The sequence below is a fragment of the Phascolarctos cinereus genome, unplaced genomic scaffold, assembly GCF_003287225.1.
Source record: "Phascolarctos cinereus isolate Bilbo 61053 unplaced genomic scaffold, phaCin_HiC Scaffold_2;HRSCAF=192, whole genome shotgun sequence".
Taxonomy (NCBI): domain Eukaryota; kingdom Metazoa; phylum Chordata; class Mammalia; order Diprotodontia; family Phascolarctidae; genus Phascolarctos; species Phascolarctos cinereus.
Genome location: NW_027555625.1, coordinates 242,020,284 through 242,039,370, shown reverse-complemented (window position 1 = coordinate 242,039,370; position 19,087 = coordinate 242,020,284). Strand labels below are relative to the sequence as shown.

The window sequence follows — 19,087 nt, the reverse complement described above, 5'->3', positions numbered from 1 at the left end:
CAGTGGATAGAGCACCGACCCTGAAGTCAGGAGGACCTGAGTTCAAATCCGGCCTCAGACCCAACACTTGACACTTACTAGCTGTGTGACCTTGGGCAAGTCACTTAATCCCAATTGCCTAAAAGAAAGAAAGAAAAACAACAAAATGCTAGAATAAATTCTTTCATTCTGTGTATAAGGAGTTGATCAAGGGAGGTCACTTAGGAACAAAAGGCCCACAATTACATACTTGGTGTTTAGCTCTTGCAATTTTCTAAGTATGTTTTTGCTCCTACACCTTTTACTGGTAGCTTACATACCAGAATAGAAAGGATTCCCATGTGCTCAAGGACATTTCTGGCACCCACAAGTTAGCACATGTCTTTTCAGTGAGGTACTTACTACTGGAAGCCATAGCATCTCTCACCTAAGCACCAATACGAAGAGCCTGGCCTCGAGGTTCCTCTTCCCAGTGATAAATAGGCTATAGAGTTGAACTCATTTACCCCCAAATAAAATTCTTTCCTTGTCATTTTCAGTTCTTAATGGATAGGTCTGACTCAGACACTTTCTTGCTCATAAACATCCAGTGATTTCCTATTAGATATAATATAAAGTTACTTCCATAATCTGGCTCCCATCCAACTCAATTCAATAAACCTTTATTACTATGTACAAGGTACTATGCTCTCTAACTCCCCTTTCTAGCCTTATTTCACCTTAGTTTCCTTCACATTCTCTGCAGTCTGGCTACCAGGGACTTTAAACTGCTCTCCAACTAGAACTGCTGCCTCCAGCCTCTGTGCATTCTCCACATAGGTTGACTGAAATGTCTTCTCCCACTCCTCCCCACCCCATGAATGCCTAGTATGAGCACCCTGTCCTTCCCTCGTCCAACTCTTTCTCTTCTTTAATGGTACCTGATCTGAGGTACCATTTCTTCCATGAAAAAAGCCTTGCCTGTTATCTTTAGCTCCTCAAATTTCCTACATCTTGTCTTTGTCCTCTATGCTATACACATGTCCTATTTCCTCCAGAAAAACCCAAGCTCCCTGATAGTGGGGTCTGTAATTTTTTGTCTTTTTACCCCCCTTCTCAGCATCTAAGGTAATGCCCTGAACACAAAAGAGAGTAATAAATGTTTGCTGAATTCAGCTGAACCAGTGGCAGATGCACAGACAGGACAGATAAACACCCAAAAAGTAGTAGAAATGAACTAGCAAAATGATCTTATTTCTTGAGGAAACTACTGAAGCAGAGCATCTGCAGCTTCCTTTCTTCAAGAGCTGCCTTGAGCATTTAGAGGTTGAGTGACTTTGCCAGGGTAAATAAATACAAAGTGAGCGTGTGTGTGTGTGTGTGTGTGTGTGTGTGTGTGTGTGTGTGAGAGAGAGAGAGAGAGAGAGAGAGAGAGAGAGAGAGAGAGAACTCAAGATAGGCCTCACAGTAGAATGTAAGCTTCTTGAGGGCAGGGTCTGTCTCAATTTTCTATTTGTATGTCCACCATCTTGCACAGTACTTATCACATAGCCAGCACTTCAAAAATTCTATTCATTCACTGAAAGCACACCTCAGTTGTATTTTGAAAGGAAGTCAGGTACTGTACACAGCTGAAGTGAGAAGGGAGACTATTGCAGACATAGGGAACCACTTCTGACAAACCACAGGGAGATGGTGATGGAATGTCACATTCAGGAAACAGCTAACAGACCAGTTTGACTGGAACAGAGAATGTAGCTGGAAAGGTACACAGGATCTACCTGACAGTGAGTTGTGTGTGGGGGGTGGGGGTGGGGACTCGAGTGTAGATTGGGACAATCATTTCTGGACAAGGTCAGCATATGTATTCGTTTTGCTTAACTATTCCTACTTGTTATAAGAATTTTTTTTTCCAGTAGGGAACTAACTACCAACAATGATATGAAAGAGAGAGAGAGAGAGAGAGAGCGAGAGAGAGAGAGAGAGAGAGAGGAGAAAAAGGGATCTTTGAAGAATTTTTTTTAAATGCACAGAAAAAAGGGTGGTTCAGAGGACTATAAAAACAAGAAAGACAGCTTTGAAATTGTGCTGAAATTAATATTATTCTGAGAAGAAATGCAAGCTATATGTAATGGAGACTTGTAGCTTCACAGACGATACTCTTTTTCCAGTTTGTTGTATAGGGAAATGTACATTTTTTTCAATGTTTCCAAGTTTGGAATAACAAAAAAAATTTTTTTTTTTACAGAATAGGAAGTGCAGGGCAGTTAGGTGGTGCAGTTGACAGAGCACCAGCCCTGGAGTCAGGAGGACCCGAGTTCAAATACGGCCTCTGACACTTGACACTTACTAGCTATGTGATTCTGGACAAGTCATTTAGACCTCATTGCCTAGCCAAAAAAAAAAGGGAAGTTGGAGCTAAATTATATATGGTTTTATGACAGACTTAAGTGTGCATTTTATCCTAAAGGCAATTAAGAGCCACTGAAGACTTTTGAGTAGGGATGGTACCTTAGTCAGACCTATGTTATAGGACCATCAATTTGGTTACTGTGTGGAGAATAGATTGTAAAGGAGAGAACAGAGACAGGGAGGCCAGTGAAGAGGCTATTTTAATAGTCTAGGTGAGAGGTGATGAAGGTCTCAACTAGAGTAAAGGCTAGTGAGGAGGTATGGTTAACAAGAACCGATCACTGATTTGATGTGAAATTAAGAGAAAGGAAAGGGTGAAGATAACGGAGAGGTTTTGAATCTGGATGCAAGTATTAGAAACATATGTGGGTCACCAAAGTCATTCCTTTTTGCTACTGGAGAAGGTCTTCCTCTCCTCCTTGTTCTTCCAAGGCCAGCTGCTGAGCTTCCAATCAGTGTTCAGAGGATAGACACAGGGGAACCGTAACACAAGAGTCTATATCTAACTTGTTAACAATCTCAGGGGACCCTTCCTTGAATCCAGGGCCAGCCCCAAACGGAAATCATGAAACTAGTCAAATTTTTTGTCCTTCATTGCCTAACAACTAACCAGGTAACAGATACTGACTCTTTTAATGCACTATTCTCAATTTATGGAAACCCAAAGGAAGAAACATTGAATTCATAACTAGGAGACTTGAGGTCTAATTCTAGCTAGCTCTACTACTACTGTGTGACACTTGTCCCTAACTTCTTTAACCCTCAGTTCCCTGACCTGCAAAACAAGAGGGTTAGATTCTTATGGCTCTCTCCAGCTCCAAAACTATGATTCTGTAGCTACATCAGTTTTGCTCCCCAAAGCAGGTAAAAAACAAAAAGCAAAACAAACAAAAAACAACAACAAAAAGACACCCCTGAATTTTCCACGGCAGTTGTCTCCAGGTGCAGTGGCTCTCTGTGGCTTTGGGGTAGGAGAATTGGGGAAAGCTGGGAAGAAAAGGTGACAAAGACAATAAATCTGTTTATAAAGTTTGCAGACTTTACTACTCTGACAGTAAAAAAAAAGTGGACTGATTAAAAAACAACAACAGCAACAAATGAACACCACTAGACTAGATGTGCTCCAAGGTTCAGCTCAAACTCTCTATGATCAAAATGTTATAATTTGCACGGCTAGATTTAGCAATTTAAGGGGGAAACTTCTACAGCCCAGGGGTTAAGTGAGGAGGAATGTGAACACTGCACTCTAAGTGAACAGTTGCTGGTGGTAACAGATTACCTTATCAAGTGAGCCCAGCAAGAGGGTATCAGATTTCCCTCCCAGAATTAGAATACTTATGAAATAAAAATGTAGACATCATATAACAGAATTACAAGGATGTCAATGTAAAAACCTTTAAAGTATGAATGGAAATTGTGGCAAGCCTGTGTACTTCCAGGATTTTTTTCTCCCACTACAGATTTAAATGGTTACTGGGGGAAAAAGAAAGAATAAAGAAAGGAAGGAAGGAAAGAAGAAAGAAAGGCAAAAGTTTAGAGTTAATTCAGAAACATTAATGGTTCTTTCTTAAGATTCTTGATTGAAGGAGTGACAGCTAGTTTAAGAGGTCAAATAGCCACAATAAACTTCCTGAAACTTTAGGACCTTTCAATGTACTCTGCTTAACAAAGGTACTAACAAGTACAATTTACATTTTTTTGCTCTATTACTTTATGTTAAAGTAAACCTGCTTATAATCTACTAGCATGAACTGTGTAAGGAGGAACATTAAAGTTTAAACAGCATACTCCTTTGTTCTTTCAGCTGCATACATGTAAATTATGACAAATTAAATGTGACTCTTGTATGACAGGCTATAAAAAAGCAAGAATGTGTCCATTATTTGACTAAACTTTAAGAAGCTGAAATCTTACCCGATCAAAAGATATTTATTGCCATGGTATTAACTGAGACATGTTTTCAGACAGTTTGTTGTTCAGCCATTTCAGTCTTATCTAACCGTTCCTGGCCCCATTTGGGATTTTCTTTGCAAAGATACTGGAGTGGTTTGCCTTTTCCCTCTCCAGATCAGGAAACTGAAGCAAATGGGGTTAAATGACTTGCCTAGGGTTATACAGCAAGTAAGCATCTGAGGCCACATTTGAACTCACATCTTCCTTACTCCAGGCCTGGTCCTCTATCTCCCGTGCCACTTAGCATGCTACAGGAAAAAGAGCTGGACATAGTGTGAGAAGACGCATGAGTTCAAGTCTTAATCCAATATACTAGCTGTGTGATCAAGAAGCAAAATACAACTTTTATGAGCTTCAGTTTCTTCATATGTAAAATAGGAATACCTGTAAATAGTTACAGATTTGGTATGAGGATGAAATGAGAATGTGTGCAAAATATTTTGTAAATTTTTCACAAACATCAGCTACTATTAATTTCAGTAGGATGATGATTCTGGGATACTCCTTATCCAACTGAATGCCTTTGCTATACAGTGTTTAGTTAAATAAAAATTACCAAGTAAGATTTTGTTATAGAGTGCCCTTGGGTTCAGCAGTTGTAGACTTTCTTCAAAGGAAGAAAAGTAACCCAGAATATGTAGTATTTCCAAAAAACAAAATAAGTCTAGAAGAAATTATGATTTGGTCAAATGAAATTCTCAAAGGAAACACTTGTCCAATGACCAAAAGTATTAACTAGGTGATGCAGTACACTTCTAAAACATCTCTCACATTCTTACTTTTCTTTCCATTCTCATCACCACCATCTTAGTCCAGGTCCTTATCTTTTTATCTGGATTGCTACAATTGCTTTTGACTGGTTTCTCCCATTCATCTGGCAAACTTCTTAACACACTACTTTCCTTATGGATTCAAGAACCTGCAATGGCTCCCTATTACATTAAATCTAAACAATTATGCTTGGCTTTTTTAAGGTTGTCAACAATTTAGAACCACTTTCTTTACCAACTTTACTTTTTAGTTCTCCTACTCATCTAGTGTTATGTGTCTGAGGCTGCATTTGAGCTCAGGTCCTCCTGACTGCAGGGCCAGTGCTCCATCCACTGTGCCACCTAGCTGCCCCTATTCATCTGTTCTTGTCTGATCAGTCTCCTCTCCTTTCCCTCACTCATAATGTGGTGATTCCTATCTCTGCGCTATCCCTCATACCACACTCAACAGTTAGTACACATATTGACTCATTTTTAAATTGAACTTTTCCTCTTATGACTGTCCTCTCCTCTCTACTCACACCACTTCCACTCTAGTTATTACCCTTATCATCATTCTTGGACTACCGCAATGGCTTTCTAATGGGCTCTTTGCCTCAAGTTTCTCCTCATTTCAATCCACCCCCTGCCTAGGACCACAATGATTTTCCTAAAGTGCAGGTCTGACCATGTTACTCAAATTCTAATGGCTCTCTATTGCCGCTACAATCAAAAATATAAATTCTTTGTTTGGCATTTAAAGTCCTCTACAACCTGACTGCAACCTACCTTTCCAGCCTTTTCACATTTATATACACATCTTTCTGCCCTTTAGGGTCCAGACAAATCAGTCATCTAACAAGAAATTTCATCTTCAATCTCTGTCTTTATTTACATCAAATTTCAGCTCAAGTGCCACCTTTCCTTGTATCCTCAACACTCAGCAGTGCTTGGCTGTACTACTTATTAAGCACTTAGCCCTGAGCTTAAAAAATGTTTCTTGACTTGACTTAATTGGACCCTTTACCTGAAGCCTTTCCCAATTCCCCCAGTTGCTTGTCTGCCTCCTCCCCCAAGAATGCAAGTTCCTCAAGAAAGGAACTGTTTGATATTTGCTTTAAATCCTTAGCATCCAGCACAGTAGATACTTAATAAATGCTGACTGATTAATAATAACCAGCATTGGTATAGCACTTTAGTTTGCAAAGCATCGTACATGTTATCTGATTTTATCCTTATAACAACTCTGTGAGGGAAGTTCTTTATTTCCATTTTACAGATGAGGAAAATGAGGCTAAGAGAGGTTATAGCTTCAATGTCTCAGACTCCAAGTCCAGAGTTCTTACAAACTGATATATACATACTGTTTTGAGTACTTCTTTTTCTGTGTGTTATCTGTCTTTATTTCTTCAACTAAACTATCAGTTATTTATGGGCAAGGACTACATTTCATACTTTTTTCAATACTTTATAGCTACCAGTACAGCACTGGGCTCACAGTAAATAATCAGTAAATGCCAATTAATTCTTTCAATATTTAATCAACTCTTGAATTCTATGTCCTCTATTGTCTTCTGGAATTAATACAACAGAACCTTTCCAACAAAAGTCTAAGTCTGTGTGCTCCCATATGAATGGTCCCAGACAGCTACTAGTTAACATTAAAGGGTTTATTTATTATTTTTCTGTTTCTTCAATATGAGACTGTTACTTGTCACTCTCAGTGCCTACTTCATTTTCAAATCTGTTAGCGGGCGGGAATTCACAATTATTCAAATTATGAGTAAATAAAGAGTAAATAGATTTTGAAGGAAGAGCTAATTCTCTTATGAGTAATGGGCGTGTACTTCAGAGATTCTATTTTGTGTTACCTTTTTAATTCTTGGCTGTATATTACAGAGCTTAAATAACACTGTTGGAGAACAGAATCGATATTTCTCAAGTACTGTAACTTTTTTTTTTCAAGCACAATTAAGTTGAATTTTTCTGGTCAAAGTCCTATCAAACCTTTTAAGCACCAGTGTGGGTTACTCATCTCTGACAGTGATAGTTACTTTATGAAAACCTGCTGTCTACCTTCTCTCTTATCAGACACTTCAAAGCAAACTCTATCTATGGGAAGATAAAGGAAAATGAAAGTGACCAAGAAAAAGATAAAACTTCCCAAATTCAGCTTTCACTATCAGCATTTTTTTTTCTGATAAATGAATTCCTGATTGTCTAAAAGCTTTGCACACTCAGATCTCTGGCACTTGTTATGAAAGGCCAGTGCCCAGGGTTGGCCACTCCAGATCGACCAAGCAGCCCAAATAAGCAGAGTCAGCAAAATCTCAAGAGGATGAATTATAAATTGCAAATAACACTCTAATTACACTAACTGGCCAAAGTCATCATTCTGAGAGAAAGAACTACTGCTCTCCTCCTCAGGCTATGCCTGGGAACTTTATATTAATTATGTAATTTTAAAAGGCCAAATAAGAAAGCCCTTTGCTCATCTTCAATTCCTTGAATTTGAATTAAAACACATTTCACCAAACAGTTTAAAAAAAAAACTCTAACAATTTTTTAACTCCTAGGGATCACAGAATAAAGTGCAGCTGTTCTCTTTTTCATCCTCTCCTCCTTCCTCTCACATTCTGAATTTCCTCTTTTGGGAAATGCATGTACAACTAAAATGTAAAATTGAACTGCAAATAACATAACTTTGCTTTGGGGAAATCAGAATTCGGCGAAGGTTACAAAATATGCTAAACCTGGCATATTACAAGAAATGTAGGCATTCTTGCCAGACTTACAATTTTACCAGTTTACCTACTGTATCAGTTGGGTGACATGGTTTCTAATATGAATGGGGGGAGGGAGGGAGAGAATCTTTCACACTTAACATATCTAATAGTTTATCACAATTTAAAAAAATTTGACCATCACAAAAATATTTCTCCATATTATGTTTCGAGAAGCAATGGAAAGGGACATGTGATTTCATTGATACAGGGGACTCCTAGGTGAGGAAGCTTCTGGAACTTCAAAGTCTTAAGAGAGTGGCCTAGGGGCTTAATGAAAGGAGAACTGACTTGCCAAGGTCACATAATATGTGTCAGAAACAGAACTTGATCTCAGGTCTGCCTGGCAAGTTCTTCATTCAGTATAGCATAGTGCCTCTCAAAAAAGACTGGTTTTTGAGGTTTGCTGTGTGTGGTTTGGTTTTTTTTTTTTTGGTGGTGGTGGGAGCATATCTTTATAGGGTCTATTATGGGCTAAACAGAAAGGGCATCTAGCAATTCAGCAAAGTTTTGTTTGTTCTGGACTTAAAAAATCTCATTTTGGAAAAAAGCAAATAAACTCAAACTCTTCCTCCATTATTTCCACCTAACTGTGCCTATTTTCCTGAGGCCCAAAAATATAGGCTACAGTAAAATAGTGGGAAGAACAACAGACCTGGAGTCAAAAGCCTTGGACTAGACTCAACCACTTGATTTAAGATACGGACAAATCACCCAACCTTCCCAAGTATGACCCCTCACCAATAAAATGGGGGCAACTTTCATCCCCAGGTGAGGTTAAGTGAGACAATGTATCACAGCACTTGGTAAGCCAGAAAGCATGTGCTCTCCACATCTATAAACAAGCACACACAGATGCAACTGAAATCCAACTTTAATGCTTGGGGTGAGGATGAAGAAGCCAAGGTCATGACTTTTTTTCCAGTTAGGAAGGGCTGCTTAACTTTCTACAGAGAAAACTCTGCTCTCTCAGAGACTGTTGTACTTCCTAACTCAGGCCTTTTCATTTCATAAGACTGTATAACAGAATGTGAATGGATTGACACTCAAACCACCACCATTACAGATGCCAGAAAATGCTACTCGTTATAGGTCTGAGTAACCAAGGTCAGGGATCAATCATTTCACATAAGAGCACATTTTAATACACTTGGTTCACTCACAGGGTAACAAAATTCATTTTTTTGCCTGATTTTGTGATGTGGATCATTAAAAAAAAGTAATAACGATGCTCACTGATCCTGCCATGCCAACAGCTGCTTTTCAATCCTTCAATGAAAGGTACTCTAGAGTTCAAAGTAATATGATATCATGGGTCTTGAATTTTCTTGAAGCATTAGGTAAGCTCCCTTCAATATCAGATTAACCAGAAAACTAAGAAGTCCTTACAGTCTTTCTGGTGGCTACCTGACAGCTAAGAAGCCTGGCTTCCTCGGATCACATCACTGATTTATAGAATTCCCAAAGCCTGGTCCCCCGGCCAGCTGGATAACCAGACAACACCATGAGAGAGCAGGGGAGGGTTGGGAGAGGGACAGAGAATTAGGAAAGAAGATAAATCACACACACACACACACACACACACACACACACACACACACACACACACACACACACTCTTTCTACTCCTTTATCTAAGGAGTCTTTAGAAATGAGAGCAAAATAATGTCTTAGCTGCTTCTTTCTCATGAGCTGCAACACTCCTTTTGGTGAGTAGGGCAATCTTAGAGATACTAAGTAGAATTTATTATGTTTTATATAGCATATATTAATATATAGTATTGCAGGCTACATTTTATATATAAACTTTTTAGAAAGAGGAAATATCTACTTTTTAAGACAATGTTTTTCATGTATTTCTTCCTTTTTGGGATGAAGGGCAGATCTGGGATTTCAGACACATAAGGGAACTCAGTGAGGAAACTTCCTCTTCTAATTCAACTGAATCTGCACCTTAGTCTCAGAAAGTTGCCTGAGGCACTGAGAAGAAGTGGCTGGCTCTAGGTTACCCAGACAGTATGAGTCAGAGTACAGACTTGGACAAAGGTCTTCTTGATTCTAAGGCTGCCTCCTTACTGTCTCTCATTCATGGCTTTCTCAAATGGTGAACACCTTCTACAAAATCAGTCTAATATAGTGGAAAGACTACTGGGTTGGGGTTCAGCAGACCTAGGTGACACAAGTCACTTACTGTCTCTGGGTAGCAGCTTCATTTGTAAAAGACTAGGGTTCAGCTGGCCTAAATGGTCTCTAAACTCCCTTTCATCTTGTGTTTTTTCAGTGATGGTTTTCTCTGAGGTCTAGCCTTGAAGTAGCATATTAGTACCATTACATTTTCTCTTAACTCACCAGAGGATGCTCCTTCTTAAATAACCCTTTTTAGTGAAATATATCCTTCTTCCCATCTCACTTTTTTTTGAAGTTAAGATTTTCTTCCTTTTTACAGGTAGGAACAATTCCTTACAATCAAACTTCTTGATGGAAACAGCTCTCTCCAATATTACTAATGACCCCTTCACTGCTCAATCCAATTATCTTTTTCTTAGTCTTCAGCTGCCTCAAACAGTCATATTTACACTGTGGACCATCCCAATTCACGCTACTCTTGTAGAAAAGATAGAGAGACAGACTGCATGGAATACAATCAGATGGATTCAGAACTAGCTGGATGGCTGGATTCAAACAGTATTTGTTCATGGTTCAGCGTCAATATGGCAGGGGGTCTCCAGGAGTACCCCAGGAATCTCTGTGCTTGTTCCTGTGTTAATAATTTTTATCTGTTGGATAAAGGCATAGATGGTATAAGCTCATCACTTTAGCTAATAAGATACAACACTCGGGGAGAAAGCTAATATGGCAGAAGAAATTAGGGATTCAAAGGACTTTTGACAGGCTAGAAGTCTTCAGACACAGGCTGGAAGACCACTTGTTGGGTATGTCATCATGGGGGTTCTCTCTGCATATGAGTTGGACCAGATGGTCACTGAAGATCCAACTTACAAATTTTGTTCTGTTGCTCTCCCTTGGTTCTCCTACCCACCTGACCTCTCCTCAGACTTGTCTAGTGAATTCTTATTCATTGTTTGCCTCCAAGATGCAAATGTCCTTCAAAGGTAAGTCCCGGGTCCTCTTTTTCTTTTTGCTACAGCATCCCTTCCTTTCAGGATTTCATCAACTACCTGGAGTTCAATCATCCCACACAGATGACTCTCAAATTAAAATAGATAGTCCTTACCAACTACTTGCTGAACATCTCCACCTGGATGTTCCAGTGGCATTTCAAATTCATCCATGTTCAAAATCAATCAATCAATCAGTAAACAGATATTTAAAAATTTGGCTTTCATCATAGCTGGATCTCTCAAAAGTGACAGATTATTAAGGTATTATATAATGGCTTTTAAAGAACATAGTATTCAGCAGCAGACATCATGTTTCTGGACTCTGTCTTTTCTCAGCTTTATTATGGGCAAAATAAAGAACCTGGTTATTAAACTCAGTAATTCTAATCTGCTGATTGTGATCATGCTCAAATTCTATTTGGACAACAAGAGTGCTTTACAAAGGGCTATTAGGATTAAGTAGCAGAAGCAAGGAAACCAAGGCCTAACTCCATTTTCCCCAAACTTCCAGGATTCTTATCACTGTTTAATAGTTTCCTTGTTTCTCTTTTTCTTCACACTTTGATTTAGAAGCCCAAGTTTCACAGGAAGACCCAGCAGGAGAGCAGAAAACATAGGAAAGGGAAGGGAACCCACTCAATCTCATACTACTGGACTCAGGGAACAAATGCTTATAGAACCATAAAATATTAGCACTAAATGAATCTTCTTCTAGTTATTGCTGAGTTATAGAGTCATGTAAAAATATCTAATCTATTCCACTAATACACTGCTCTATTTCTTAGCCAGCACCAGATTGTTTTGATTATTATTGCTTTATATACAGCTTGATATCTGGTATGGCCAGACCACTTTCTTTTGCATTTTTTTTCCCCACTGATTCCCTTGATATCTTTGGGCTTTTGTTCTTTCAGATGAATTTTTTTATTATCGTTTCTAGCTCTATAAAATAATTTTTTGATAGTGTTTGGTATGGAAATAAATAAATTAATTTAGGTAGAACTGTCAATTTTATTATATTGGCTTAGCCTAGCCATGAGCAATGAATATTTTTCCAATTGTTTAGAATTGACTTATTTGTATGAAAAGTGTTTTATTGTTGTGTTCATATAGTTCCTGGGTTGGTCTTGGCAGGTAGACTCCCAAGTATTTTTTATTGTCTACACTTATTTTAAATGGAATTTCTCTTTCTATCTCTTGTTCCTGGACTTTGTTGGCAATATGTAGAAATGCTGATGATTTATGTGCATTTATTTTGTATCAGGCAACTCTGCTGAAGTTGTTAATAATTTCAAGTAGTTTCATAGTTAATTCTCTAGGATTTTTGAAGTATAACATCATATCATCTGCAAAGAGTTAGTTTTGTTTCCTCATTGCTTATTTGAATTCCTTTAACTCCTTTTTCTTTTTTCTTATTGCTATAGCTAACATTTCTAGTACAATATTAAATAACAGAGGCGATAATGAGCATCCTTGCTTCACCCCAATTGTACTGGGGGGTTCTAGTTTATCCTCATTACAGATAATGCATGCTGATGGTTTTAGATGCATGCTACTTATCATTTTAAGGTAAGCTCCATTTATTCCTATGCTCTTTAGTGTTTTTAATAGGAATGGCTGCTGTATTTTGTCAAAGGCATTTTCTGCATCTAATGAAATAACTATATGATTTCTGTTGGTTTTGCTACTGATATGGTCAGTTATGCTGATAGTTTTCCTAATATTGAAACAGCCTTATTTTCCTGGTATAAATCCCACCTGGTCATAGTGTAGGATTCTCATGATACATTGCTGTAAACTCTTTGCTAGTATTTTGTTTAAAATTTTTACATGAATATTCATTAGGGAAATTGGTCTATAATTTTCTTTCTCTGTTTTGCTTCTTCCTGATTTGGGTATCGGCACCAAATTTGTGTCGTAAAAAGAATTGGTAGGACTTCTTTGCCTATTTTTCCAAATAGTTTATATAGTATTGGGATAAATTGTTCTTTAAATGTTTGGTAGAATTCACTTGTGAATCCATCTGGTCCTGCTGATTTTTTTTTCCAGAAAGTTTACTGATGGCTTGTTCAATTTCTTTTTCTAACATTGGATTATTTAAGTATTTTATTTCTTCTGTTAATCTGGGTAATTCAAAATTTTTTAGAGATTCATCCATTTCATTTAAATTGTCAAATACATTGCCATATAATTGGGCAAAAAAGCTCCTAACAATTGTCATAATTTCCTCTCTATTAGAGGAAATTCATCTCCTTTCATTTTTGATACTAGTAATTTGGTTTTCTTCTTTCCTTAATTTAAGTCAAATTAACCAATGGCTTATCTATTTTATTGTTTTTCCCCCCATAAAGCCAGCTTTTAGTTTTATTTATTAGTCCAATGTTTTTCTTACTTTCAATTTTATTAATCTCTCCTTTGATTTGCAGGATTTCCAATTTGTTGTTTAATTTGGGATTTTAAAATTCTTCTTTTTCTAGTTTTTTTTTTAGTTGCATGCTCAATTCACTGACTTGCCTTTTCTCTATTTTAATGATGTAAGCAATCAGAGATATAAATTTTCCCCTAAGTACCGTTTTGGCTGCATCCCATAAAATTTGTTATGTTGTGTCATTGTTGTCATTTTTTAAAAATGAAAATATCAATCATTTGTATGATTCGTTCTTAGATGCACTTATTTTTTTTACCATTAGAATATTTAATTTCCAATTAATTTTTAATCTTTCTTCCCACTGTCTGTTATTGAATGTAATTTTTATTGCATTATGACCTGAAAAGAATGCGTCTACTGCTTTTCTGCATTTGGTTGTGAGAGCTTTATGTCCTGATATGTGGTCAATTTTTGGGTAGGTGGCATGTACTGCTGAGAAAAAGCTATATTCCTTTCTATTCCCATTCAATTTTCTCCAGAGATCTATCATATCTAACTTTTCCAGAATTTTATTCACCTCCTTAACTTTTCTTGGTTTTTTTTTTGTTAGATTTATCTAGTTCTAAGAGGAGAAAATTCAGGTCCCCCACTAGCATATTTTTATTATCTATTTCTTCCTGTAACTCATTCAACTTCTCCTTCAAAAATTTAGATGCTATATTATTTGGTACATATAATTTAGTATTGATATGACTTCATTATCTATGGCACCTTTTAAGCAAGATAGCGTTTCCTTCTTTATCTCTTTTAATTAGATCTACTTTTGCTTTGCTTTGCCTAAGATCATGATTACTACGGAAGCATAATAAATCCTGCTCCAGCTCTGCTTCAAATGTGTTCCTTGTAAACAACATAATGTTAGATTCTGGTTTTTAATCCATTCTCCTATCCACTTCTGTTTTATGGGTGAGTTCATCTCATTCACATTTATAGTTGTGATAATTATGTATTTTCCTCTAGGCTACTTTTTGCTTGTTTATTCTTTACTCTCTTTTACACCCCATCCTTCCCACAAATGTTTACTTCTGATCAATCTAACCTTCCTTTTATCAGTTCCCCCTCCCCCTTCTATTATCCCTGTACCTTTTTACTTCCTTATAGTGTGAGATAGATTTCTATATTCAACTGAATGTGTATGTTATGATGTCTTTGAGCCAATTTTGATTACAGTAAGGTTTAAGCTTCTCCCACCACCCACCCCCATTTTCCCATCCATTATAATAGTTCTCTCACGCCTCTTTTATGTGAGATAATTTACCCCATTCAATCTCCTCCCTCCTTTCAGTGAAATTTTCTTTCTCAACCTTTTATTTTGTTTTTTCGGGGTATCATCCCCATCAAAGTCACCTTACTCCACACCCTCTGTCTACATATACTCCTTCTAATTGCTCTTATGGGTAATAAAGTTGTTAAGAGTTACAAATATAATCTTGCCCATACAGAAATATAAACAATTTAACCTTATTGAATTTATGTTTTCTCTTTATTTCTTTTTTATCTTTTTATGTTTCTCTTGAATCTTGTATTTAGAGGTCAAATTTTTTATTTAGCTCTGGTCTTTTAATAAGAAATGCTTGAAACTCCTCTATTTTATTCAATGTCCATTTTTTTTCCTCTGAAAGATTATATTCAGTTTTGCTGGGTAGGTGATTCTTGGTTGTAATCTTAACTCCTTTACCTTCCAGTATTATCATATTTCAAGTCCTCTGGTAAAATGTGGAAGCTGCCAAATCCTGTGTAATACTGACTGGAGCTCCATGATATCTGAATTCTTTTCGGCTGCTTGCAATATTTTCTCCTTGATTTGTGAGCTCTGGAATTTGGCTATGACATTCCTGGGAGTTTTCATTTTGGAATCTCTTTCAGGCAGTGATCAATGGACTCTTTCAATTTCTATTTTGCCCTTTAGTTCTAATTAGTTCTAATATTACAGTTTTCTTTCATAATTTCTTGAAAAATATTGTCCAGGCTTTGTTCTTTAATCATGGCTTATAAGTAGTCCAATAATTCTTATATTATCTCTTCTGGATCTATTTTCTAGGTCAGTTCTTTTTCCAATGAAAAATTCCACATTTTCTTCTATCGTTTTTACTTTTTTGATTGTTTTATTGTATCTTGATGTCTCAGAGAGTCATTTTCCACTTGTTCAATTATATTTTTAAGGAATTATTTTCTTCAGTGAGCTTTTGTATTTCCTTTTCTGAAGGGCCAATTTTATTTTTTAGGGAGTTATTTTGCTCAGTAAATTTTTGTATATGTTCCCATGCTATCATTAACTTTTTTTTTTCACAGTTCTCTTGCATTACTCTCATTTCTTTTCCTAATTTTTCTTCTACTTCTCTAATTTGCTTTTTAAAATCCTTTTAAAGTTCTTCCAGGAATTCTTTTTGGGCCTGAAACCAAATTATATTTTTCTTTGAGGCTTCAGATGTAGCCATTTTGACTCTACAATCCTCTTCTAACTTTATGCCTTGATCCTCCTTATCACCATGGTAACTTTCTATAGTCAAATTCTTTTTTTTCTTATTTTGTGCTTTTTTTCTGGTGACTTGGTGTTTTTTATGTGAGAGTGGGTTCTGGTTTTACATTGTCGCAGGCCTTTTGTGCTAGGGCTCTAGGTCTTACTGCTGGCTTTCACTGGGCTTCAGGGCTTAACTGCTTGCTTTCTCTAGTGGGTAGGCTTCCCTGCTGGCTTGTACTGGGGTGGAAGGAAGGGAATCTCAACATTGGCCTCCCCTGGGTATGGGGTTTAGCTGCTGGCCTGCTCTAGGGGTGGGGCCTTGCTGCTGGGTTGCTATGGTAACAGTCTTTCTGGTGGTTGGTCCTAGAGGGGTGAACCTTGTTTCTGGTCTGCCCCAGGGGTGGGGTCTTCCTGTTGGCCAGCCCCCAGGGTGGGGCTTCACTACTGGTCAGCAATGGGGTTAAAGCTTGCCCTCCCTGGTGGCTTGTGCTGGGGTTAGGGTCACTGGGTTGTTTCTCCTTTGTTCTCAAAGAAGACCATAACCTTAGGGGAATGATGCCACAACATTCAAGTGAACTGGATTTAAGTGAGGGAGGGCTGTGCAAAGTCACTAGCCTCACTTTTTCCTCTGGAGCCATCTGGGTCCAGTGGTCAGATATAGATCAGGACAACTGGAGATGGCCAAGGATGCAGTGGAGGGAAGGGCCAGTGCTACACAGACTACTCACTTGCATAGGGGTCTGCTGACTTGTAAGAAGGCAGGACCTTGCTGGTGGATTGCCCCAGGATTGGAGCTTTGTTTCATGCCCCCTACCTTGAGGCTGGCTGCTGCTTCTGCTCTTGGACCTCACTTCCCTCCCATTCCAGTGAGACAGAGCTTTACTGCTGGGTTGGTAAGTTGCTTCCCTGCTCCTAGGTCAATTCTGAGGTAGTTTTCCAGTTGTTTGGAGGGGAATTTGGGAGGGCTTCAGAGGGTTCCTTCCTCACTCTGCCATCTTAGTACCACATGAGGTTTTCTTGGCAAAGATACATGAGTGGTCTGCATTTCCTTCTCCATTTATATGCAGGGCAAGGATTAAGTGACTTGCCTAGGGTCACAAAGCTAGTAAGCACCTGAGATCACATTTGAACTCTGGTCTTTCTGACTACAGGTCCAATGCTCTATCCAGTCAGCACTGAGCTGCCCCAAATGAATCCTACAAATCATCTTGTATAACTCCCTCATTTTAGAAATGAAGAAATTGAGGCCCAAAGGGATGAAAGACTTAGCCAAAGTTATACGTTTAGTAAATGACAGCTTAGATCTGAACCCAGGTTTTCTAACTCCACATCTGGTCAACTTTCTACAATATACAGAAAACACTCCACTAGTGTTTCCTAAACTATATCACATAGAATCTTTGGCATCTCAGAGGATATAAGTTCCATGAAAAAAACTTTGATATAAATAATTGTCTGGGAACAGATGGAGGAAGGAAAGCTTTTTCCTGAGACTGACAAATGGAAGGAAGAACTCAGATAAGGCAAGACACAGGAGTTTGGGCTGGGGTGCAAATAAAGTAAAAAGCAGGCAATAAATAGTCTTTTCTCTCCTGTAGCATCAACAATAAGAGGCAATGGGTGGAGGTAAACAGACTGGTATAGGAGAACTCTCACAGAAACAGGACATGAAAGTTCATGGAAAAGACAAGAATGTATAAAATTAAGCCCTTTCTCTCCAGCATGGTCTGAGCTTAACTGTTTCTTGTATAACCTATAAGCTTAAGTTGCCAGAGGATTATGCCCTTTTCTCTGAATCACTTGGATGTTATTCCAGCTTGCATCAAAAACACGTATATTCAGTATAGAAAAAAATCCTTACTATTTTCCAAAGTTACCATGAACCTCTGATTTATGATAAATATCAGTGACCATTCAAATCAGTGTGTATGTGTCCATACACACACACACACACACACACACACACACACACGTGAATTGACACACATTCTATCAATTCAACTGGCATTTATATAGTACTTTAATGTTTACAAACTGCTTTAGTATGTTATTTCATGATCCCCACCACAACTCTGGGTGCTATTATTGGTACTAATATTATCCTCATTTTACCAATGAGGAAACTGAAACTAAGAGGAATTATAGAACTTGCCAGGGTCACACAGCTGTTAAGTATCTAATAAAGGATTTGAATTCAGGTCATTGAGATTACAAATCCAACACTCTACTACACCACCTAGCCATCTATCATGCTGTCAATCCCTCTTCTTTCACCAAATTATTAGTTTGAGAAGCAATGATGTAGATTATGACCACCTTATATCATTCTTGAAATACAGCTTGCATCAAAAAGACGTATATTCAGTATAGAAAAAAATCCTTACTATTTTCCAAAGTTACCATGAACCTCTGATTTATGATAAATATCAGTGACCACTCAAATCAGTGTGTATGTGTCCATACAGAACTACCTATAATATATCCTTAGAGGAACTGAAGTTATTCATTGCTGAAATATGTCAAAAAATTCGATCACCTAGTTCTTCATAATTTAAAAACACCACTCAAAATTTGGACACAATACCTATAGTTCTTCACAAGCTCCACTTTTCAGAAAAGACCAGCATTTTGTGATAGGGAAAAATAAGGTCTTCAAAAACATTCCAAATTACCAGACTTGAATATAGTCTAACTCCCAACAACCTCCTCCTTCTCTAGCTTGCAAATACAATTATAAATTACATAAGAATTAATTTCAGAAATTATTTCACTAGGACAAGAAAATATTTTCATTTAACCTTTTTCCACAAAGCAAAATAATCAAGTATACTTAGGCTCTTATTTATTGCCAAAAAGCATGTTACTTTTTGAAGGACTGTAAACTGAACCTATCCTGAAATGAACTCTTTGTTTACCATTTTAAGTTTGCTCTAACCATTGAGGAATGAAGGTTGTAAATATTAAAAAAGCTTTTAAAATGGAAAAGTAAAACCTAAGCAAGATTTTAGATTTAGAATGGAAACGGTCTTTAGAAACTCTCTAATCCAGTTCTACAATTCCTGCATAGGGAAAAAGTGAAGCACACAAAGTGAAAATCATTTGCCCAAGGTTATAAACACAGGTTCTTGGACTCTAAACTTCTTTCTATCACACCATGGGGTCTCTGAAATGCGGATGTTAAATTTTCTCTAAGGTCCCTTTTAAATCTAAATCTGTGATCC

At 37.5% G+C, this 19,087-nt stretch overlaps 1 protein-coding gene across 4 annotated transcripts in view; it reads right to left on the bottom strand.

The window, feature by feature from the left end:
* VAPB (VAMP associated protein B and C) overlaps positions 1–19,087 on the bottom strand; it is a 69,315-nt gene that overhangs the window by 21,484 nt on the left and 28,744 nt on the right. The window lies entirely within an intron of this gene.